Source organism: Triticum dicoccoides, chromosome 1B, assembly GCF_002162155.2.
Source record: "Triticum dicoccoides isolate Atlit2015 ecotype Zavitan chromosome 1B, WEW_v2.0, whole genome shotgun sequence".
NCBI lineage: Eukaryota > Viridiplantae > Streptophyta > Magnoliopsida > Poales > Poaceae > Triticum > Triticum dicoccoides.
In genome coordinates, this window is record NC_041381.1 from 214,796,890 (window position 1) to 214,809,400 (window position 12,511).

Genomic DNA, 12,511 nt, shown 5'->3' on the forward strand with positions numbered 1-12,511 from the left:
AACATCTGCAGTTGCTCCTGCAGCAGGCCTTGCACCTAGTGGTCCTTCCAGGACGTAATTCTTCTGTGCAGCAATGAGGATAATCCTCAAGTTACGGACCAAGTCCGTGTAATTGCTACCATCTTCTTTCAACTTAGCTTTCTCTAGGAACGCATTAAAATTCAAGGGAACGGTAGCATGGGCCATTGATCTACAACAACATAGACATGCAAAAACTATTAGGACTAAGTTCATGATAAAATAAAGGTCAATTAATCATATTACTTAAGAACTCCCACTTAGATAGACATCCCTCTAGTCATCTAAATGATCACGTGATCCAAATTAACTAAACCATGTCCGATCATCACATGAGATGGTGTATTTCTCAATGGTGAACATCACTATGTTGATCATATCTACTATATGATTCACGTTCGAACTTTCGGTCTCAGTGGTCCGAGGCCATATCTGTATATGATAGGCTCGTCAAGTTTAACCTGAGTATTCTACACTTGCAAAACTGGCTTGCACCCGTTCTATGTGAACGTAGAGCTTATCACACCAGATCATCACGTGGTGTCTCGGCACGATGAACTGTAGCAACGGTTCATACTCAGGGAGAACACGTATACCTTGAAATTTAGTAAGGGATCATCTTATAATGCTACCGCCATACTAAGCAAAATAAGATGCATAAAATACAAACATCACATGCAATCAAAATATGTGACATGATATGGCCATCATCATGTTGTGCTCATGATCTCCATCACCAAAGCATCGTCATGATCTCCATCGTCACCGGCTTGACACCTTAATCTCCATCGTAGCATCGTTGTCGTCTCGCCAACTATTGCTACTATGACTATCACTACCTCTTAGTGATAAAGTAAATCAATTACATGGAAATTGCATTTCATACAATAAAGCGACAACCATATGGCTCCTGCCAGTTGCGGATAACTCTGTTACAAAACATGATCATCTCATACAACAATTTATATCACATCATGTCTTGACCATATCACATCACAACAAGCCCTGCAAAAACAAGTTAGACGTCCTCTACTTTGTTGTTGCAAGTTTTATGTGGCTGCTACGGGCTTCTAGCTAGAATCGTTCTTACCTACGCATCAAAACCACAACGATTTTTCGTCAAGTGTGTTGTTTTAACCTTCAACAAGGACTGGCCATAGTCAAACTCGATTCAACTAAAGTTGGAGAAACTGACACCCGCCAGCCACCTTTGTGCAAAAACACGTCGGTAGAACCAGTCAAATGAATGCGGTCATGTAATGTCGGTCCGGGCCGCTTCATCCAACAATACCGCCGAATCAAAGTAAGACGTTGGTGGTAAGCAGTATGACTATTATCGCCCACAACTCTTTGTGTTCTACTCATGCATAAAACATCTGCGCATAGACCTGGCTTTAATACCACTGTTGTGGAATGTAGTAATTCAAAAAAACTCCTACGATCACGCAAGATCTATCTAGGAGATGCATAGCAACGAGATGGGAGAGTGTGTCCACGTACCCTTATAGACCAAAAGCGAGAGTGTTTAGTAACGCGGTTGACATAGTCGAAAGTCTTCATGATCCAACCGATCCAAGTACCAAACGTACGGCACCTCCGTGTTCAGCACACGTTCAGCACGATGACGTCCCTCGAGCTTTTGATCCAGTAGAGGGTCGAGGGAGAGTTCCGTTAGCACGACGCTGTGGCGACGGTCATGATGATGTTACTAGCGTAGGTTTTCGCCTAAGCACTACGATGATATGACCGAGGTGTTAAACTATGGAGGGGGCACCGCACACGGCTAAGAGAATAACTGTTATCCTTTGGGGTGCCCGGATAACCCACAAGTATAGGGGATCGCAACAGTTTTTGAGGGTAGAGTATTCAACCCAAATTTATTGATTCGACACAAGGGGAGCCAAAGAATATTCTCAAGTATTAGCAGTTGAGTTATCAATTGAACCACACCTGGTTAACTTAGTATCTGCAGCAAAGTATTTAGTAGCAAAGTAGTATGGAAGTAACGGTAACAGTGGCAAAAGTAACAGTAGTAGTTTTGTAGTAATTGTAATAGTAGCAACGATAAAGTAAATAAGCAAAGCACAATATGTGAAAAGCTCGTAGGCATTGGATCAGTGATGGATAATTATGTCGGATGCGATTCCTCATGTAACAGTTATAACATAGGGTGACACAGATCTAGCTCCAGTTCATCAATGTAATGTAGCCATGTATTCTGAATATAGTCATACGTGCTTATGGAAAAGAACTTGCATGACATCTTTTGTCCTACCCTCCCGTGGCAGCGGGGTCCTAATGGAAACTAAGGGATATTAAGGCCTCCTTTTAATAGAGTATCGGACCAAAGCATTAACACATAGTGAATACATGAACTCCAGAAACTACGGTCATCACTGAGAAGTATCCGGATTATTGTCACTTCGGGGTTGTCGGATCATAACACATAATAGGTGACTATAGACTTGCAAGATAGGATCAAGAACTCACATATATTCATGAAAACATAATAGGTTCAGATCTGAAATCATGGCCCTCGGGCCCTAGTGACAAGCATTTAGCATAGCAAAGTCATAGCAACATCAATCTCAGAACATAGTGGATACTAGGGATCAAACCCTAGCAAAACTAACTTGATTACATGGTAAATCTCATCCAACCCATCACCGTCCAGCAAGCCTACGATGGAATTACTCACGCACGGCGGTGAGCATCATGAAATTGGTGATGGAGGATGGTTGATGATGACAACGGCGAAGAATCCCCCTCTCCGGTGCACCGAACATACTCCACATCGGCCCTCCCGAGAGAGATTAGGGCTTGGCGGCGGCTCCGTATCGTTAAACACGATGAAACTTTCTCTGCGATTTTTTCTCCGCGAAAGCCAATATATGGAGTTGGAGTTGAGGTCGATGGACGTCCAGGGGGCCCACGAGGCAGGGGGCACGCCCAGGGGGAGGGGGCGCGCCCCCACCCTCGTGGACAGGGTGTGGTCCCCCTGACGATGATTCTTTCGCCAGTATTTTTTATTAATTCTAAAAAGTTGCTCCGTGGATTTTCAGGTCATTCCGAGAACTTTTATTTCTGCACAAAAATAACACCATGGCAGTTCTGCTGAAAACAGCGTCAGTCCGGGTTAGTTCCATTCAAATCATGCAAGTTAGAGTCCAAAACAAGGGCAAAAGTGTTTGGAAAAGTAGATACGACGGAGATGTATCAACTCACCCAAGCTTAAACCTTTGCTTGTCCTCAAGCAATTCAGTTGGCCAACTAAAAGTGATAAAGAAAAAAATTTACAAACTCTGTTTGCTCTTGTTGTTGCAAATATGTAAAGCCAGCATCCAAGTTTTCAGCGAAGATTGTGAACTAACCATATTCACAATAACACTTAGGTCTCATGTTTACTCATATCAATGGCATAATCAACTAGCGAGCAATAATAATAAAACTCGGGTTACAACACTTTCTCAAAACAATCATAATATGATATAACAAGATGGTATCTCGCTAGCCCTTTTTGAGACCGCAAAACATAAATGTAGAGCACCTTTAAAGATCAAGGACTGACTAAACATTGTAATTCATGGTAAAAGAGATCCAGTCATAGTCACACCAAATATAAACTAATAGTAATGCATGCAAATGACAACGGTGCTCTCGAGAGGGTGCTTTTTAATAAGAGGGTGATGACTCAACATAAAGTAAATAGATGGGCCCTTCGCAGAGGGAAGCAGGGATTTGTAGAGGTGCCAGAGCTCGATTTTGAAATAAAGATGAATAACATTTTGAGTGGTATACTTTCACTTTCAATGTAACAACTATGAGATCTCGATATCTTCCATGCTACACACATTATAGGTGGTTCCCAAACAGAATGGTAAAGTTTATACTCCCCCACCACCAACAAGCATCAATCCATGGCTTGCTCGAAACAACGGGTGCCTCCAACTAACAACAATCCTGGGGGCGTTTTTTTAATTATTTTGATTTGATTCGAGCATGGGACTGGGCATCCCGGCCACCAGCCATTTTCTCATGAATGAGGAGCGGAGTCCACTCCTCTTGAGAATAACCCGCCTAACATGGAAGATACAGACAACCCTAGTTGGTACATGAGCTGCTCGAGCATACAAAACAGAATTCCATTTGAACGTTTAGAGTTTGGCACATACAAATTTACTTGGAACGGCAGGTAATTACCGCATATAGGAAGGTATGGTGGACTCATATGGAATAACTTTGGGGTTTATGGAGTTTGGATACACAAGCAGTATTCCCGCTTAGTACAGGTGAAGGGTAGCAAGAGACTGGGAAGCGACCAACTGAGAGAGCGACAACAGTCATGAACATGCATTAAAATTAATCAACACTGAGTGCAAGCATCAGTAGGATATAATCCACCATGAACATAGATATCGTGAAGGCTATGTTGATTTTGTTTCAACTACATGCGTGAACATGTGCCAAGTCAAGTCACTCGAATCATTCAAAGGAGAATACCACCCTATCATACCACATCACAACCATTTTAATAGCATGTTGGCACGCAAGGTAAACCATTATAAGCTCCTAGCTAATTAAGCATGGCATAAGCAACTATATTCTCTAATTGTCATTGCAAACATGTTTATTCATAATAGGCTGAATCAGGAATGATGAACTAATCATATTTACAAAAACAAGAGAGGCCGAGTTCATACCAGCTTCTCTCATCTCAGTCAGTCCATCATATATTGTCATTATTGCCTTTCACCTGCACGACCGAACGGTGTGTATAATAATAATGGTACACGTGCATTGGACTAAGCTGGAATCTGCAAGCATTAAATTCAAGGGAGAAGACAAGCATGGAAAGTAAACTAACTAATTTTTTTGGTTTTTCTTAAGGTTTATCAAAGACACAAGAAGAAAGCTAGAAAAAGAAATTAAACTAGCATGGATAGCACAATGAAAAAGTATGAGCACCGACAACTAGAATGAGTGTGTGAACATGAATGTAATGTCGGTGAGAAATACGTACTCCCCCAAGCTTAGGCTTTTGGCCTAAGTTGGTATATGCCCATGGATCGCGGCTACTCTCTTCGGTGTACTGAGGAGTGTCATCATCTTGCCACTGGCTGGCGATCTCCTCCGGATCCCACTGATAAGATGATGGACGATAAGGGTCAAGTGGCGGTTCCAGCTCGGGCTCTGGGGCTGATGTCTGGCCCCGGTACGCATAAACGGCCACCAGCAAGACAAGGTAATGGCCTGCAGTTAAATCAAACAAAGAGGGCGCAGGCAAGATAATAGTCTCATTATGTTTATTATTAAATCTCAAACTATACAAAAGCATCTTGTCATCATTATTAACAATAAACTCATGTGCTACCATGCTCTTATAATCTAGAAAAGTAGGAGGCAGCAATTTTTCCTCTTTCTCAAAATGCCTAATGGTTATCCTGAAATGTTTAGCAAGGCGTGCAACATAGATACCTCCAAAGATGGGGCCCTTTGTACGGTCCAGGCTTAATCGTTTAGCAACAATAGCACCCATACTAACAGAGTTATCATGAAGTAAGGCATGGAACAAAATAATAATATCAGGAACAGTAAGGTTTCCACAGTTTCCGCGACCAATTAAGCATCGACTAGCAAATATTGCAAAGTAGCATAAAACAGGAAAATGTATGCTTGTAATTCTTGCATCGGAAACCTTCCTCGATTCTCCTACAGTGATAGTATCAATTAATCCATCCACATCTTTACGACGTGGTTCCTCTAAGCTGCCCTCGAAGGGTATTTTGCAAACCGTACAAAAATCACACAATGACATATCCCTAGCCACATCATATAAATGAAATGCTACTGAACGAGGTGATTTCTTAGGATAATAGTAGAAGTTTTGCATGAAAGTATTGGTGAGTAAAAGATACTGTTCGATCCGGTCGTGGAGGAAGTCGGTGATGCCCGCATTATCAACCAATGAATAAAAATCATCATAAATCCTGGCTGCTCTCAAGAAATCATCACAAGGCCATTCACACGGACGTACTTCTGCCACATGAGGTAGATTATACTTGGGCTTTTCTTTCTCCTTAGCTTGTTTATCCTTAGAGCCTTGGCTAGAAGAGCCCATCAAGAACAATATCTTCATCTTTTTCTAAAAATTTCTGAAATTTTAGCAACTCAAAATAAAAGTGAACCAAACTCAATAAGATTGATAGCAACTACTCCCACAAGTGCCTAGAGCCTATATCATGCACTAGAATTACCTGGGACCATATAAATTTGACATGCAAGCTCAAGAACAGGGCCACCTAGGCAGCAAAAATTTGCAATGAATAAAGCACTAGAACAAAAACTAGTTGGACCATTGGAGGAGTCACATACCAAAGAACAATCTCCCAAAGCAGTTTTGTGAATGGAGCTTTGAGCAAGGAGATCGAAAATCGCAGCAAAGTGAGCTAAAACTCGTGCTTGAGCTGGATGGTGATTTTTTGGGAGGAAGATGAAGTGTGTGGGTGCAGGAATAAGTGGAGGGGGCCACCATGGGCCCACAAGGTAGGGGGCGCGCCCTGGACCCACGTGGCCAGGTGCCAGCTCCCCCTGCTGTGTTCTTAGTGCTCGATATTCTCAAATATTCCAGAAAAAATCATACTAAATTTGCAGGGCGTTTGGAGAACTTTTATTTTCGGGATATTTTGTTATTGCATGGATAATTCAGAAAACATATAGAAAATACTATTTTTTCTTTATTTAAACTAAATAATAGAAAGTAAAAGGAGGGTACAGAAGGTTGTGCCTTCTAGTTTCATCCATCTCATGCTCATCAAAAGGAATCCACTAACAAGGTTGATCAAGTCTTGTTAACAAACTCATTCCGAAGAACATGGAACCAGAGAAATTTCGAATAACACTAGGTTACCTCCACGGGGATATGCACATCCCCAATAATAAGAATATCATATTTCTTCTTGACAATAGGAAGAGGAAATTCAAAACCTCCAATAATGATAGTTGGAATTTTTCCAATAGAATTGATAATGTGAACTTGAGGTTGTTTCCTTGGAAAGTGTACCGTATGCTCATTACTATTAACATGAAAAGTGACATTGCCTTTGTTGCAATCAATAACAGCCCCTACAGTATTCAAAAAGGGTCTACCAAGGATAATCGACATACTATCGTCCTCGGGAATATCAAGAATAACAAAGTCTATTAAGATGGTGACATTTGCAACCACAACAGGCACATCCTCACAAATACTGACAGGTATAGCAATTGATTTATCGGCCATTTGCAAAGATATTTCAGTAGGTGTCACCTTTTTCAATTCAAGTCTACGATATAAAGAGAGAGCCATAACACTAACACCGGCTCCAAGATCACATAGAGTAGTTTTAACATAGTTTCTTTTAATGGAGCATGGTATAGTTGGTGCTCCTGGGTCTCCAAGTTTCTTAGATATTCCACCTTTAAAAGTGTAATTAGCAAGCATGGTGGAAATTTCAGCTCCCGTTATCTTTCTTTTATTTGTAATAATATCTTTCATGTACCTAGCATAAGGGCTAACTTTAAGCATATCAGTTAACCGCATACGTAAGAAGATAGGTCTAATCATTTCAGAGAAGCGCTCAAAATCCCCATCATCTTTTTTCTTGGATGTTTTAGGACGAAAAGGCATGGGTTTATGAACCCATGGTTCTCTTTCTTTACCGTGCTTCCTAGCCACAAAGTCTCTCTTATCATAATGTTGATTCTTTGATTGTGGGTTATCAAGATCAACATCCGGTTCAATCTCTACATCATAATTATTGCTAGGTTGAGCATCGACATGAACATTATCATTAACATTATCACTAGGCTCATGTTCATCACCAGATTGTGTTTCAGCATCAGAAATAGAAATATCATTGGGATTCTCAGATGTGTCTATAGCAGGTTCACTAGAAGCATGCAAAGTCCTATCATTTATCTTTTTCTTTCTTTTAGAAGGACTAGGTGCATCTAAATTATTTCTCTGAGAATCTTTCTCAGTTCTCTTAGGGTGGCCTTCAGGATACAAAGGTTCCTGAGTCATTTTACCAGTTCTAGTAGCCACTCTAACAGCAAAATCATGTTTATTATTTAATTCATCGAGCACATCACTTTGAGCTTTAAGTACTTGTTCTGCTTGAGTGGTAACCATAGAAGCATATTTACTAATGAGTTCAAGTTCACCTTTAACTCTAGCCATATAATCAAGCATCCAATCATGTAAGAATTACTCTTTAATTCTCTACCAACATAAGCATTAAAGTTTTCTTGTCTAGCCATAAAGTCATCAAATTCATCCAAACATTCGCTAGGAAACTTAGTAGACGGGATTTCAACCTTATCATATCTATAGAGAGAATTTACCTTTACTACCTGTGTCGGGTTATCAACACCATGTATTTCTTCAATAGGAGGTATATTAAGACCATGTATTTCTTCAACAGGAGGTAAATTCTTAACATCTTCAGCTTTAATACCTTTTTCTTTCATAGATTTCTTTGCCTCTTGCATATCTTCAGGACTGAGAAATAGAACAACACTCTTCTTCGGAGTTGGTTTAGGAGTTGGCTCAGGAGTTGGCTCGGCAAGAGTCCAATTATTTCCATTAGTCAACATATTATTCAATAACAATTCAGCTTGATCGACTATTCTTTACCTGAAAACACAACCAGCACAACTATCCAAGTGGTCCTTGGAAGCATCGGTTAGTCCATTATAAAAGATATCAAGTATTTCATTTTTCTTAAGAGGATGATCAGGCAAAGCATTAAGTAACCGGAGAAGCCTCCCCCAACTTGTGGGAGACTCTCTTCTTCAATTTGCACAAAATTATATATTTCCCTCAAGGCAGCTTGTTTCTTATGAGCAGGGAGATATTTAGCAGAGAAGTAATAAATTATATCCTGGGGACTACGCACACAACCAGGATCAAGAGAATTAAACCATGTTTTAGCATCACCCTTTAATGAGAAAGGAAATATCTTAAGGATATAATAGTAGCGGGATTTCTCATCATTGGTGAATAGGGTGGCTATGTCGTTTAACTTAGTAAGATGTGCCACAACAGTTTCATATTCATTGCCATAAAAAGGATCAGATTCAAGCAAAGTAATTATCTTAGGATCGACACAGACTTCATAATCCTTATCAGTAACAAAGATAGGTGAAGTAGAAAAAGTAGGGTCATATTTCATTCTAGCATTTAGAGATTTCTGTTTCAGTTTAGCTAATAACTTCTTAAGATCAGATCTATCATTGCAAGCAAGAATATCTCTAGTAGTTTCTTCATCCATAACATAACCCTCAGGAACAGCAGGTAATTCATATTTAGGGGGAGAACCTTCATCATCACTATCTTCAATAATTTCATTCTCTCTAACCCTAGCAAGTTGTTCATCAAGAAATCCACCTAATGGCACAGTAGTATCGAGCACAGAAGTAGTTTCATCATAAGTATCATGCATAGTAGAAGTGGCATCATCAATAACATGCGACATATCAAAATTAATAGAAAAAGCAGGTTTAGGTGTCACAAGCTTACTCATAATAGAAGAAGAATCTAGTGCAGAGCTAGATGGCAGTTCCTCACCTCCCCTCGTAGTTGAGGGATAAATCTTAGTTCTTTAATCTTTCAAGTTCCTCATAATGATCAGCAGATATAAATCCCAAGTGACTCAAAGAATAGAGCTATGCTCCCTGGCAACGGCGCTAGAAAATAGTCTTGATAACCCACAAGTATAGGGGATCGCAACAGTTTTCGAGGGTAGAGTATTCAACCCAAATTTATTGATTCAACACAAGGGGAGCCAAAGAATATTCTCAAGTATTAGCAGTTGAGTTGTCAATTCAACAACACCTGGATAACTTAGTATCTGCAGCAAAGTATTTGTAGCAAAGTAGTATGGAAGTAATGGTAACAGTGGCAAAAGTAACAGTAGTAGTTTTGTAGTAATTGTAACAGTAGCAACGGTAAAGTAAATAAGCAAAGCACAATATGTGAAAAGCTCGTAGGCATTGGATCAGTGATGGATAATTATGTTGGATGCGATTCCTCATGTAATAGTTATAACATAGGGTGACACAGAACTAGATCCAGTTCATCAATGTAATGTAGGCATGTATTCCGAATATAGTCATACATGCTTATGGAAAAGAACTTGCATGACATCTTTTGTCCTACCCTCCTGTGGTAGCAGGGTCCTAATGGAAACTAAGGGATATTAAGGCCTCCTTTTAATAGAGTACCGGACCAAAGCATTAACACATAGTGAATACATGAACTCCTCAAACTACGGTCATCACCGAGAAGTATCTGGATTATTGTCACTTCGGGGTTGTCGGATCATAACACATTATAGGTGACTATAGACTTGCAAGATAGGATCAAGAACTCACATATATTCATGAAAACATAATAGGTTCAGATCTGAAATCATGGCACTCGGGCCCTAATGACAAGCATTAAGCATAGCAAAGTCATAGCAACATCAATCTCAGAACATAGTGGATACTAGGGATCAAACCCTAGCAAAACTAACTTGATTACATGGTAAATCTCATCCAACCCATCACCGTCCAGCAAGCCTACGATGGAATTACTCACGCATGGCGGTGAGCATCATGAAATTGGTGATGGAGGATGGTTGATGATGACGACGGTGATGAATCCCCCTCTCCGGAGCACCGAACAGACTCCACATCAGCCCTCCCGATGGAAATTAGGGCTTGGCAGCGGCTCCGTATCGTAAAACGCGATGAAACTTTCTCTCCACTTTTTTCTCCATGAAAGCCAATATATGGAGTTGGAGTTGAGGTCGGTGGACGTCTAGGGGGGCGCGCCCAGGGGGAGGGGCGTGCCCCCCACCCTCGTGGACAGGGTGTGGGCCCCCTAATGCTGATTCTTTCGCTAGTATTTTCTATTAATTCTAAAAAGTTGCTCCATGGATTTCCAGGTCATTCCGAGAACTTTTATTTTTGCACAAAAATAACACCATGGCAGTTCTGCTGAAAACAGTGTCAGTCCGGGTTAGTTCCATTCAAATTATGCAAGTTAGAGTCCAAAACAAGGGCAAAAATGTTTGGAAAAGTAGATACAACGGAGACGTATCATGTCCCCTTGCCCCCGTATATAAAGGAGGAGAGGGAGGAGGCCGGTGGCCAGGAGGGGCGCATGCCATGTGGGGTCCAACTAGGATTCCCGATCCTAGTTGGAGTCCCATTCCTTTCCAAGAGGGGGAGAGAGGGAAGGAGTAGGAGAGGGAGAAGGAAAGGGGGGGCGCCCCCTCCTAGTCCAATTCGGACCTCCCAAGAAGGGGGGGCAGCCACGCTGCGGCCCTTCTCTCCTTTCCACTAAAGCCCATTAAGGCCCACTACTTCCCCCGGGGGGTTCCGGTAACTTCCCGGTACTCCGAAAAATGCCCGAACCTTTCCGAAACCTTTCCGGTGTACGAACATAACCTTCCAGTATATCAATGTTTATGTCTCGTCCATTTTGAGACTCCTCGTCACGTCCGTGATCTCATCCGGGACTCTGAACAAACTTCGGTCATCAAAAACACATAACTCATAATACAAATCGTCATCGAACGTTAAGCGTGCGGACCCTACGGGTTCGAGAACTATGTAGACAAGATCGAGACACATCTCCGATCAATAACCAATAGCAGAACCTGGATGCTCATATTGGCTCCTACATATTCTACGAAGATCTTTATCGGTCAAACCACACAACAACATACGTTGTTCCCTTTGTCATCGGTATGTTACTTGCCCGAGATTCGATCGTCGGTATCATCTTACCTAGTTCAATCTCGTTACCGGAAAGTCTCTTTACTTGTTATGTAATGCTTCATCCCGCAACTAACTCATTAGTCACATTGCTCGCAAGGCTTATAGTGATGAGCATTATCGAGAGGGCCCAGAGATACCTCTCGATACACGGAGTGACAAATCCTAATCTCGATCTATGCCAACCCAACAAACACCTTCATAGACACCTGTAGAGCACCTTTATAATCACCTAGTTATGTTGTGACGTTTGATAGCACACAAGGTGTTCCTCCGGTATTCGGGAGTTGCATAATCTCATAGTTTGAGGAACATGTATAAGTCATGAAGAAAGCAGTAGCAATGAAAATGTAATGATCATAATGCTAAGCTAACGGATGGGTCTTGTCCATCACATCATTCTTATAATGATGTGATCACGTTCATCAAATGACAACACATGTCTATGGTTAGGAAACATAACCATCTTTGATTAACGAGCTAGTCAAGTAGAGGCATACTAGGGACACTATGTTTTATTACGATGATTTTCCACTTCACTCTGAAATTCTTTGAACTTTTCAAACGTTTTAGACTTATGTTTCATTAAGTAGATATACCCATGTCTGCTCAAATCATCTGTGAAGGTAAGAAAATAACGATACCCACCACAAGCCTCAACACTCATTGGACCGCATACATCAGTATG